At 43.8% G+C, this 12996-nt stretch overlaps 1 long non-coding RNA gene across 1 annotated transcript; it reads right to left on the reverse strand.

The window, feature by feature from the left end:
* Positions 1-10408: 10408 nt before the first annotated feature.
* On the reverse strand, positions 10409-11283 carry LOC132872573 (uncharacterized). Its single transcript, XR_009651455.1, has 2 exons — positions 10749-11283; positions 10409-10468 (listed from the first exon to the last, which is right to left on the reverse strand). It is a non-coding gene; the product is annotated as an uncharacterized LOC132872573 (long non-coding RNA).
* Between the last annotated feature and the right edge of the window lie 1713 nt (positions 11284-12996).

Consider the following 12996-nt stretch of genomic DNA (forward strand, 5'->3'; position numbering starts at 1 on the left):
TTGTTCCAAAACGGGTTTTTGGTAAATAATTCCATAATGCTTTTCCTTCACACCACTACCTTGTCATTGCACATTGCTGTTGTAGACACTTATTTCTCCAACTCATAATCGCTCATGTACTGCATAGCGCCACCTACTGACATGGGAAAAACCAAAAAATTTATTCTTCAAAAATCTATATCTCATCTTCTATTTACTCAATCTTGATCAAACTTGATACGCACACTCTTAACAGGTCACCTGACATGTGTGCCAAATTTTGTGAACTTTTGCCACTGGGGGCGCTGTTTTCAGGCAACAATTTATATCTCAGCTTCTGATTGGTCAAACTTGATCAAACTTGACAAAACAACTCTTCATAGGTCCCTTGACATGTATACCAAATTTGGTGAACTTTCACCACTGGGGGCGCTCATTGCGCTGTAGCAGTTGCAGGAGAGGTGTTTACAATCATGAGGCACCAGGAGTATGTTGTTTTGGTTGCCTTAAACACACATGGCTTGTGGGGGATGGGTAGGCAGTCGGGAGCAAGTGTTGTAGCGTTACATACAGACTAATAGATGTCTAACAGAAGACAATCCTATGTAGCTTTAGCTTGGTGACTGATGAGGTAAATACATTAATTTGGTTGGGAAGCCATTGCATTAAATGTTCTGTCCATGACAACATCTCAGCGCACCGTGTACTCTGTGTCCAATTCTGTGCTTTCTCACCATTGTGGGAGTAATGTCTCTTGCCGAAGAAGCTGTGGAAGGTATTTCGCGGGGACGCATGCCCCCGCCCCCCTTGGCCGCTGGCGCGAGGGCCCGTCGAGGCCGCTTGCGGCTTTAATTAGGGCCCAAGCCCTATGGGCGAAGGCCCTATTGTTCTTGTAAGAGTTCACTATTATTATTCTTCCGTCTTCTTCTTCTTCTTCTTCTTTATTTTTCTCCGCTGTTGGGCCATTTTCGGGGCGCTTGCCATGGGCGAAAACGCACAAAATTTGGCACCACTTCCGAGAATTGCCACCGCTACTCAGAACCAAAAGCCCAAACTTGGCCGGGGCTCAGGGCCTCTATAGCGCCCCCTAAGTCGTTGTGATTTTGGCCTCCCGCATTAAGGTGCCTGGTTGCCATATAGTTTGTAGTACTGGCATGCCATTTGGTACGCATATGTATCTCACTAACCCGGACAAAAATGTAATGCCAACGCATTAGCCACGCCCAACAGGAAGTGAGGTAATTTCACTTTTGTGCGAAATGCATGGCCACGAAGACGGCGCAACTCCTCCTAGACCGTTCATGGGAATGTCACCAAAAGTGATACACATCATCTACAGACATGGCTGACAAAAGTTACTAAATAGGTTTCACGTAGGATAAACCATTCAGAAGTTATACGTCAATCAATTTTCACTTCAAAATTTCACATGCTAAAAAATTCATAACAAATCTTCTAATTGCTCAAAACTGCTCATACTTCACACGCTAATCACTCATTGGGCTTCTGACATGTTACCCCATTTCTGTGCTATTTCGCCACTGGGGGCGCTATTTTTGGGCAAAAAATCCAATCTTTCCTCAAATTTGGTCAAACTTCACGGCCACCCTCTTACTACCTCCCATGTCATGTATACCACATTTTGGGAATTTTCGTCCATGGAGGGCGCTGTTTTTGGCCGACGCAATTTCTCCAAAATGGGTTTTTGGTTAATAATTCCATAATGCTTTTCCTTCACACCACTACCTTGTGGAGGTACGTTGCTGTTGTAGACACTTATTTTTCCAACTCATAATCGCTCATGTACAGCATAGCGCCACCTACTGACATGGGAAAAACCAAAAAATTTACTCTTCAAAAATCTATATCTCATCTTCTATTTACTCAATTTTCATCACACTTCATACGCTAACTCTTCATAGCTCACCTGACATATACGCGAAATTTTGTGCACTTTCGCCCCTGGGGGTGCTGGTTATGGCAGAAATGATACTGCAGCTTCTGATTTGTCAACCTTGGCAAGCAAACTCTTTACAAGACCCTTATTGGGGCACTTGCCATGGTCGACAATGCTCGAAATTTGGCTCCTTTTTCTTAGACTGCCACCGCTACTGAGAACCAGAAGCCCAGATCCAGGCGGGCCTCAGGGCCTCTATAGCGCCCCCTAACGTGTTGTGATTTTTGCCTCTCGCATTAAGGTGCCTGGTTGCCATGTAGTTTGTAGTACTGGCATGCCCTTTGGTACGCATATGTATCTCACCAAGCCGGACAAAAATGTAATGCCAATGCATTAGCCACGCCCTACAGGAAGTGAGGTAATTTCATTTTTGTGCGAAATGCATGGCCACGAAGATGGCGCAACTCCGCCTAGACCGTTCATAGGAACGTCACCAAAATTGATACGCATCATCTACAGACATGGCTGACAAAAGTTGCAAAATACGTTTCACGTAGCGTACACCGTTCAGAAGTTATACGTCAATCATTTTCCAATGCAGAATTTTACATGCTTAAAAATTCTTAACAAATCTTCTAATTGCTCAACACTGCTCATACTTCACACGCAAATCACTCATTGGGCTTCTGACATGGTACCCAATTTCTGTGATGTTTCGCCACTGGGGGCGCTATTTTTGGGCAAAAAATCCAATCTTTCCTCAAATTTGGTCAAACTTCACGGCCACCCTCTTACTACCTCCCATGTCATGTATACCACATTTTGGGAATTTTCGTCCATGGGGGGCGCTGTTTTTGGCCCACGCAATTGCTCCAAAACGGGTTTTTGGCAAATAATTCCATAATGCTTTTCCTTCACACCACTACCTTGTGATTGTACGTTGCTGTTGTAGACACTTATTTTTCCAGCTCATAATCGCTCATGTACAGCATAGCGCCACCTACTGACATGGGAAAAACCAAAAAATTTATTCTTCAAAAATCTATATCTCATCTTCTATTTACTCAATTGTCATCAAACTTCATACGCAAACTCTTCATAGCTCACCTGACATATACGCCAAATTTTGTGCACTTTCACCCCTGGGGGTGCTGATTATGGCAAAAATGATATTGCAGCTTCTGATTTGTCAAACTTGGCAAGCAAACTCTTTTCAAGACCCTTATTGAGGCACTTGCCATGGTCGACAACGCACGAAGTGCGAGACCCTATTGTTGCCATGTGTCCAATTCTGTGCTTTGTCGCCATTGTGGGAGTAATGTCTCTTGCCGCAGAAGCTGTGGAAGGTTTTTCGCAGGGACGCATGCCCCCGCCCCCCTTGGCCGCTGGCGCGAGGGCCCGTCGAGGCCGCTTGCGGCTTTAATTGTTATTATGCTATGATGTGAGTTTATATTTGTTATTATGCTATGCTGTGAGTTTGCATTTGTTATTATGCTATGATGTGAGTTTACATTTGTTATTATGCTATGATGTGAGTTTACATTTGTTATTATGCTATGCTGTGAGTTTGCATTTGTTATTATGCTATGATGTGAGTTTACATTTGTTATTATGCTATGCTGTGAGTTTACATTTGTTATTATGCTATGATGTGAGTTTACATTTGTTATTATGCTATGCTGTGAGTTTGCATTTGTTATGCTATGATGTGAGTTTACATTTGTTATTATGCTATGCTGTGAATTCTTCCGTCTTCTTCTTCTTCTTCTTCTTCTTTATTTTTCTCCGCTGTTGGGCCATTTTCGGGGCGCTTGCCATGGGCGAAAACGCACGAAATTTGGCACCACTTCCGAGAATTGCCACCGCTACTCAGAACCAAAAGCCCAAACTTGGCCGGGGCTCAGGGCCTCTATAGCGCCCCCTAAGTCGTTGTGATTTTGGCCTCCCGCATTAAGGTGCCTGGTTGCCATATAGTTTGTAGTACTGGCATGCCATTTGGTACGCATATGTATCTCACTAACCCGGACAAAAATGTAATGCCAACGCATTAGCCACGCCCAACAGGAAGTGAGGTAATTTCACTTTTGTGCGAAATGCATGGCCACGAAGACGGCGCAACTCCTCCTAGACCGTTCATGGGAATGTCACCAAAAGTGATACACATCATCTACAGACATGGCTGACAAAAGTTACTAAATACGTTTCACGTAGGATAAACCGTTCAGAAGTTATACGTCAATCAATTTTCACTTCAAAATTTTACATGCTAAAAAATTCATAACAAATCTTCTAATTGCTCAAAACTGCTCATAATTCACACGCTAATCACTCATTGGGCTTCTGACATGTTACCCCATTTCTGTGCTATTTCGCCACTGGGGGCGCTATTTTTGGGCAAAAAATCCAATCTTTCCTCAAATTTGGTCAAACTTCACGGCCACCCTCTTACTACCTCCCATGTCATGTATACCACATTTTGGGAATTTTCGTCCATGGAGGGCGCTGTTTTTGGCCGACGCAATTTCTCCAAAATGGGTTTTTGGTTAATAATTCCATAATGCTTTTCCTTCACACCACTACCTTGTGGAGGTACGTTGCTGTTGTAGACACTTATTTTTCCAACTCATAATCGCTCATGTACAGCATAGCACCACCTACTGACATGGGAAAAACCAAAAAATTTACTCTTCAAAAATCTATATCTCATCTTCTATTTACTCAATTTTCATCACACTTCAAACGCTAACTCTTCATAGCTCACCTGACATATACGCGAAATTTTGTGCACTTTCGCCCCTGGGGGTGCTGGTTATGGCAGAAATGATACTGCAGCTTCTGATTTGTCAACCTTGGCAAGCAAACTCTTTACAAGACCCTTATTGGGGCGCTTGCCATGGTCGACAGTGCTTGAAATTTGGCTCCTTTTTCTTAGACTGCCACCGCTACTGAGAACCAGAAGCCCAGATCCAGGCGGGCCTCAGGGCCTCTATAGCGCCCCCTAACGTGTTGTGATTTTTGCCTCTCGCATTAAGGTGCCTGGTTGCCATGTAGTTTGTAGTACTGGCATGCCCTTTGGTACGCATATGTATCTCACCAAGCCGGACAAAAATGTAATGCCAATGCATTAGCCACGCCCTACAGTAAGTGAGGTAATTTCATTTTTGTGCGAAATGCATGGCCACGAAGACGGCGCAACTCCGCCTAGACCGTTCATAGGAACGTCACCAAAATTGATACGCATCATCTACAGACATGGCTGACAAAAGTTGCAAAATACGTTTCACGTAGCGTACACCGTTCAGAAGTTATACGTCAATCATTTTCCAATGCAGAATTTTACATGCTTAAAAATTCTTAACAAATCTTCTAATTGCTCAACACTGCTCATACTTCACACGCAAATCACTCATTGGGCTTCTGACATGGTACCCAATTTCTGTGATGTTTCGCCACTGGGGGCGCTATTTTTGGGCAAAAAATCCAATCTTTCCTCAAATTTGGTCAAACTTCACGGCCACCCTCTTACTACCTCCCATGTCATGTATACCACATTTTGGGAATTTTCGTCCATGGGGGGCGCTGTTTTTGGCCCACGCAATTGCTCCAAAACGGGTTTTTGGCAAATAATTCCATAATGCTTTTCCTTCACACCACTACCTTGTGATTGTACGTTGCTGTTGTAGACACTTATTTTTCCAGCTCATAATCGCTCATGTACAGCATAGCGCCACCTACTGACATGGGAAAAACCAAAAAATTTATTCTTCAAAAATCTATATCTCATCTTCTATTTACTCAATTGTCATCAAACTTCATACGCAAACTCTTCATAGCTCACCTGACATATACGCCAAATTTTGTGCACTTTCACCCCTGGGGGTGCTGATTATGGCAAAAATAATATTGCAGCTTCTGATTTGTCAAACTTGGCAAGCAAACTCTTTTCAAGACCCTTATTGAGGCACTTGCCATGGTCGACAACGCACGAAGTGCGAGACCCTATTGTTGCCATGTGTCCAATTCTGTGCTTTGTCGCCATTGTGGGAGTAATGTCTCTTGCCGCAGAAGCTGTGGAAGGTTTTTCGCAGGGACGCATGCCCCAGCCCCCCTTGGCCGCTGGCGCAAGGGCCCGTCGAGGCCGCTTGCGGCTTTAATTATTCTTCTTCTTTATTTTTCTCCGCTGTTGGGCCATTTTCGGGGCGCTTGCCATGGGCGAAAACGCGCGAAATTTGGCGCCACTTCCGAGAATTGCCACCGCTACTCAGACCCAAAAGCCCACACTTGGCCGGGGCTCAGGGCCTCTATAGCGCCCCCTAAGTCGTTGTGATTTTGGCCTCCCGCATTAAGGTGCCTGGTTGCCATATAGTTTGTAGTAGTGGCATGCCATTTGGTATGCATATGTATCTCACTAAGCCGGACAAAAATGTAATGCCAATGCATTAGCCACGCCCAACAGGAAGTGAGGTAATTTCACTTTTGTGTGAAATGCATGGCCACGAAGACGGCGCAACTCCTCCTAGACCGTTCATAGGAATGTCACCAAAATTGATACACATCATCTACCGACATGGCTGACAAAAGGTACTAAATACGTTTCACGTTGCATTAACCGTTCAGAAGTTATACGTCAATCAATTTTCAAAGCAAAATTTTACATGCTAAAAAATTCATAACAAATCTTCTAATTGCTCAACACTGCTCATACTTCACACGCTAATCACTCATTGGGCTTCTGACATGTTACCCAATTTCTGTGATATTTCGCCACTGGGGGCGCTATTTTTGGGCAAAAAATCCAATCTTTCCTCAAATTTGGTCAAACTTCACGGCCACCCTCTTACTACCTCCCATGTCATGTATACCACATTTTGGGAACTTTCGTCCATGGGGGGCGCTGTTTTTGGCCGACGCAATTTCTCCAAAACGGGTTTTTGGTAAATTATTCCATAATGCTTTTCCTTTACACCACTACCTTGTGATAGTGCGTTGCTGTTGTGGACACTTATTTTTCCATCTCATAATCACTCATGTACAGCATAGCGCCACCTACTGACATGGGAAAAACCAAAAAATTTATTCTTCAAAAATCTATATCTCATCTTCTGTTTACTCAATTGTCATCAAACTTCATACGCAAACTCTTCATAGCTCACCTGACATGTCCGCCAAATTTTGTGCACTTTCGCCCCTAGGGGTGCGGGTTATGGCAGAAATGATATTGCAGCTTCTGATTTGTCAAACTTGGCAAGCAAACTCTTTACAAGACCCTTTTTGGGGCGCTTGCCATGGTCGACATCGCACGAAATTTGGCTCCTTTTTCTTAGACTCCCACCGGTACTGAGAACCAGAAGCCCAGATCCAGGCGGGCCTCAGGGCCTCTATAGCGCCCCCTAACTCATTGTGATTTTGGCCTCCCGCATTAAGGTGCCTGGTTGCCATGTAGTTTGTAGTAGTGGCATGCCATTTGGTACGCATATGTATCTCACTAAGCCGGACAAAAATGTAATGCCAATGCATTAGCCACGCCCAACAGGAAGTAAGGTAATTTCACTTTTGTGCGAAATGCATGGCCACGAAAACGGCGCAACTCCTCCTAGACCGTTCATAGGAATGTCACCAAAATTGATACACATCATCTACAGACATGGCTGACAAAAGTTCCTAAATAGATTTCACGTAGAATAAACCGTTCAGAAGTTATACGTCAATCAATTTTCAATGCAAAATTTTACATGCTTAAAAATTCATAACATATCTTCAAATTGCTCAAAACTGCTCATACTTCACACGCAAATCACTCATTGGGCATCTGACATGTTACCCAATTTCTGTGATATTTCGCCACTGGGGGCGCTATTTTTGGGCAAAAAATCCAATCTTTCCTCAAATTTGGTCAAACTTCACGGCCACCCTCTTACTACCTCCCATGTCATGTACACCTCATTTTGGGAATTTTCGTCCATGGGGGGCGCTGTTTTTGGCCAACGCAATTGCTCCAAAACAGGTTTTTGGTAAATAATTCCATAATGCTTCTCCTTCACACCACTACCTTGTGATAGTACATTGCTGTTGTAGACACTTATTTTTCCAACTCATAATCGCTCATGTGCAGCATAGCGCCACCTACTGACATGGGAGAAACCAAAAAATTTATTCTTCAAAAATCAATATCTCATCTTCTATTTTCTCAATCTTGATCAAACTTGATACGCACACTCTTAACAGGTCACCTGACATATGTGCCAAATTTTGTGAACTTTTGCCACTGGGGGCGCTGTTTTCAGGCAACAATTTATATCTCGGCTTCTGATTGGTCAAACTTGATCAAACTTTACAAAACAACTCTTCATAGGTCCCTTGACATGTATACCAAATTTGGTGAACTTTCACCACTGGGGGCGCTCATTGCGCTGTAGCAGTTGCAGGAGAGGTGTTTACAATCATGAGGCACCAGGAGTATGTTGTTTTGGTTGCCTTAAACACACATGACTTGTGGACCACTGGGGGCGCTCATTGCACTGTAGCAGTTGCAGGAGAGGTGTTTACAATCATGAGGCACCAGGAGTATGTTGTTTTGGTTGCCTTAAACACACATGACTTGTGGGGAATGGGTAGGCAGTCGGGAGCAAGTGTTGTAGCATAGCGCCACCTACTGACATGGGAGAAACCAAAAAAATTTATTCTTCAAAAATCAATATCTCATCTTCTATTTTCTCAATCTTGATCAAACTTGATACGCACACTCTTAACAGGTCACCTGACATATGTGCCAAATTTTGTGAACTTTTGCCACTGGGGGCGCTGTTTTCAGGCAACAATTTATATCTCGGCTTCTGATTGGTCAAACTTGATCAAACTTTACAAAACAACTCTTCATAGGTCCCTTGACATGTATACCAAATTTGGTGAACTTTCACCACTGGGGGCGCTCATTGCGCTGTAGCAGTTGCAGGAGAGGTGTTTACAATCATGAGGCACCAGGAGTATGTTGTTTTGGTTGCCTTAAACACACATGACTTGTGGACCACTGGGGGCGCTCATTGCACTGTAGCAGTTGCAGGAGAGGTGTTTACAATCATGAGGCACCAGGAGTATGTTGTTTTGGTTGCCTTAAACACACATGTCTTGTGGGGAATGGGTAGGCAGTCGGGAGCAAGTGTTGTAGCATAGCGCCACCTACTGACATGGGAGAAACCAAAAAATTTATTCTTCAAAAATCAATATCTCATCTTCTATTTTCTCAATCTTGATCAAACTTGATACGCACACTCTTAACAGGTCACCTGACATACGTGCCAAATTTTGTGAACTTTTGCCACTGGGGGCGCTGTTTTCAGGCAACAATTTATATCTCGGCTTCTGATTGGTCAAACTTGATCAAACTTTACAAAACAACTCTTCATAGGTCCCTTGACATGTATACCAAATTTGGTGAACTTTCACCACTGGGGGCGCTCATTGCGCTGTAGCAGTTGCAGGAGAGGTGTTTACAATCATGAGGCACCAGGAGTATGTTGTTTTGGTTGCCTTAAACACACATGACTTGTGGACCACTGGGGGCGCTCATTGCACTGTAGCAGTTGCAGGAGAGGTGTTTACAATCATGAGGCACCAGGAGTATGTTGTTTTGGTTGCCTTAAACACACATGACTTGTGGGGAATGGGTAGGCAGTCGGGAGCAAGTGTTGTAGCGTTACATACAGACTAATAGATGTCTAACAGAAGACAATCCTATGTAGCTATAGCTTGGTGACTGATGAGGTAAATACATTAATTTGGTTGGGAAGCCATGGCATAAAATGTTCTGTCCATGACAACATCTCAGCGCACCGTGCACTCTGTGTCCAATTCTGTGCTTTGTCACCATTGTGGGAGTAATGTCTCTTGCCAAAGAAGCTGTGGAAGGTATTTCGCGGGGACGCATGCCCCCGCCCCCCTTGGCCGCTGGCGCGAGGGCCCGTCGAGGCCGCTTGCGGCTTTAATCTGTTTTTGTTGTTGTTAGGCTTAACCCCAGATAGCAGAGGGTCGTTGATTCGACGTGGAATCATCGGCATGTTCTTCGACCTATACGCCGTCGAATCACCGACGTTGATTCAACACCGCTTTGCTCATACGAGTTTCCGTTGAAACGACGTTGAAAAGTGGCTGGTGGTCGACAGAGAATAGACCCCCTTTCACCCTTTATTCAACTACGTATTTCGGTCGATTTATAGTTGAATTTTCGGCGATGATTCATCCAACTTTACTTCCTGTTTTATGTACAACAGGAAGGCTACAAATTAAGCAAAACAGGCTAAATTAAACTAGCTAACAATAAAGCATCGGGGCTCTTGCCTAGGATGAACACACACATGCATACTTCAACCATGAAAGTGAAACTTAATTTATATCAATGTGCGTAGGCTACGTCCTGTTTAATGTACAACAGGATATAAAAATGCATGCAACAATGCAACTCTCCTAATGTTTGTCAAGCTATCTAATGAGGCATAACTTTTAACATTTATAAGGAACAGAACACACTTGAACAAGTTCTTAGAAACATTTTATGATTTATTTATAATTGTGGCCTATTCCTCCTGCGGCGCAGACCTGTACATGGAAACAGAAAAAACATAACCAAAATTAATTTGATGCAGCATTGATAAACAAAGTCAGCAGTAGGCTATGGGTTTCTAAATGCCACCCTACCTCATTATTTGGACATGGGGGAAAACTATATTTAAAATCCAAAGAGGGATTGAGGGAGGAAAATTAAAACAAAAGAAAGAAATGAAATATAGAGTAGAGAATATTTGATAAAATTAAGGATGTTTTTATTCAGTAAACATTTTAAAAAAATGTTCTACAACACTCTAGCCTAGTGACTTACCAGTAACAAAATAGACTTGAAGTATTCAGATCTGCTCTGCATAAAGCAGCTAAATCCTCTCTCTGTCTCCCGGCAGAAAGCTCCTTGGTTTGCTTGTGTCTCAATCACAGCTGGTATTCTGTAGAAAGACTTCTTTTCACCTTTCCCATCAGCTTTGTTAGAACACCCTAACACAGCACAAAAGTTTACCATTGTAGGTTTATGATGAACCAAGTGCCTCGTGGGTTCACATACCGCGCGCTGCCTTTATTTCCCCCAAATCACGAGTTTGTTGGTCTTCCAATGTGGCGCAGGGTTTGTTTACTTCCGGTTTCGGGTGACGTCAGTGAAAGGGGTCTAATGGGGGCATTACCGCCACCCACTGGATTGGGGTGTAAAGCATTCTGAACAAAACGTGTAAACATAAACATAGGAGAAATGAACCCGTTTTTCTAACTCGTCCTCACTTAGTCTCATCTCATCTCATTATCTCTAGCCGCTTTATCCTTCTACAGGGTCGCAGGCAAGCTGGAGCCTATCCCAGCTGACTACGGGCGAAAGGCGGGGCACACCCTGGACAAGTCGCCAGGTCATCACAGGGCTGACACATAGACACAGACAACCATTCACACTCACATTCACACCTACGGTCAATTTAGAGTCACCAGTTAACCTAACCTGCATGTCTTTGGACTGTGGGGGAAACCGGAGCACCCGGAGGAAACCCACGCGGACACGGGGAGAACATGCAAACTCCACACAGAAAGGCCCTCGCCGGCCCCGGGGTTCGAACCCAGGACCTTCTTGCTGTGAGGCGACAGCGCTAACCACTACACCACCGTGCCGCCCCTCACTTAGTCTACTTTTCTTTTTTGATTAGTCTGGATTTGATATTGTAAATTTAAATGTGAATCAATGTATATTCATCGGACATGAACAAATGAATAAATCTTGAGTAATCTTGAGGCGTGTGTGTCCGGGGCGCGGTGTCGCGGGGGGGGATCGAACGAACCCTCCGATCCCCCCTGGCTACGGGCCAGTTGCTCACCAATGTTGAAAACTGGCCGGCAAAAGTGACGATGGTTCAACGTCGTATATTCAGCCTTCTCTGACGGTCGACAGATCAACCTTTACCCACGTTGATTCAACGGTGATAAATCGACCCTCTCAGACGGCAGAGAAATCGATGTTTCACGGCGCCGTTTCAACGTTGATTTTCTGACGTACGACTCGAAACCGACCATTCTGACCAAAACTCTACGTCGTTTCAACGACCCTCTGCTATCGGGGAACAGTTTTAGTGCAGTTCTAGTAAATACAATTTCATCGTTGCATAGTCCATTTTAGTCAGTAGGCTATTTTAGTTGTAATATTTCATTTATATTTTATGTCCTGGCCATGCATACATTAATCATTGCATTTATCTGTTTCAGAGATGTCAGGGAAGAAGCAAATGAGCACTATTTCATGCTTCGCTCTGAAGGGTCAGCCCCCTAAAAAGGTTGCCAGGTCAGAGGAGGAGACTATGGAAGAGGCAATGGTGGAGGCAGTAGATGAGACAGTGGAGGAGGCAGTGAAGGAGACAGCTAGGGTGTCAGTAGCAGAAGAGTCAATGGAAGAGACCATCGAGGAGACTATAGAGGAGACAGTGGACAAGCCAGTGGAAACAAGAAAAAAAAGAGAGGATTGTCTGGAGTGGCCACTTATAGTTTTTACATGACATCACAGAGTCGGGGATTCCCTGGTGGCAGCCATCTTGCGGGGCAAGCTTACCGTACGGGTCACTGAGCACACATTGTAACGCGCGAGTTACATTTATTTATATATTATTTACATTTATAGTTACATTATTACTATTTAAAGCTAGCAGTGGTGCACACCTGTTGTATTCACGGCTGTCGTAATAGGTCAAATGAAGTAGTCAAGTGGAGCTTTCATGTAATTCCCACTGTACGGGAGCACGAAGGCGATCAAACAAAGAAACTCAGCATACAAAGGAGAAATCTATGGCTTGCGAGAATCAACCACAAGGATTTTCAGCCTTCCAGACACAGCAAAGTCTGCTCCGATCATTTTATAAGTGGTAAGTTGTTTAAATAAACAATCAATTGTGTTAAGTTTGTTTTTGGAAACCAAAACATCGTGTAAACAATCTCTAGAGAATGCCTAACTGGAACCGCTGAGTGTACATTTACATTGTAATGTACACTAATATCGCTCGTTTGTCACATATATTTATATGCAGTGTTGAGAGCTCTAAAATTCCAAT

Source organism: Neoarius graeffei, chromosome 24 (assembly GCF_027579695.1).
Source record: "Neoarius graeffei isolate fNeoGra1 chromosome 24, fNeoGra1.pri, whole genome shotgun sequence".
NCBI classification, from domain to species: Eukaryota; Metazoa; Chordata; class Actinopteri; order Siluriformes; family Ariidae; genus Neoarius; species Neoarius graeffei.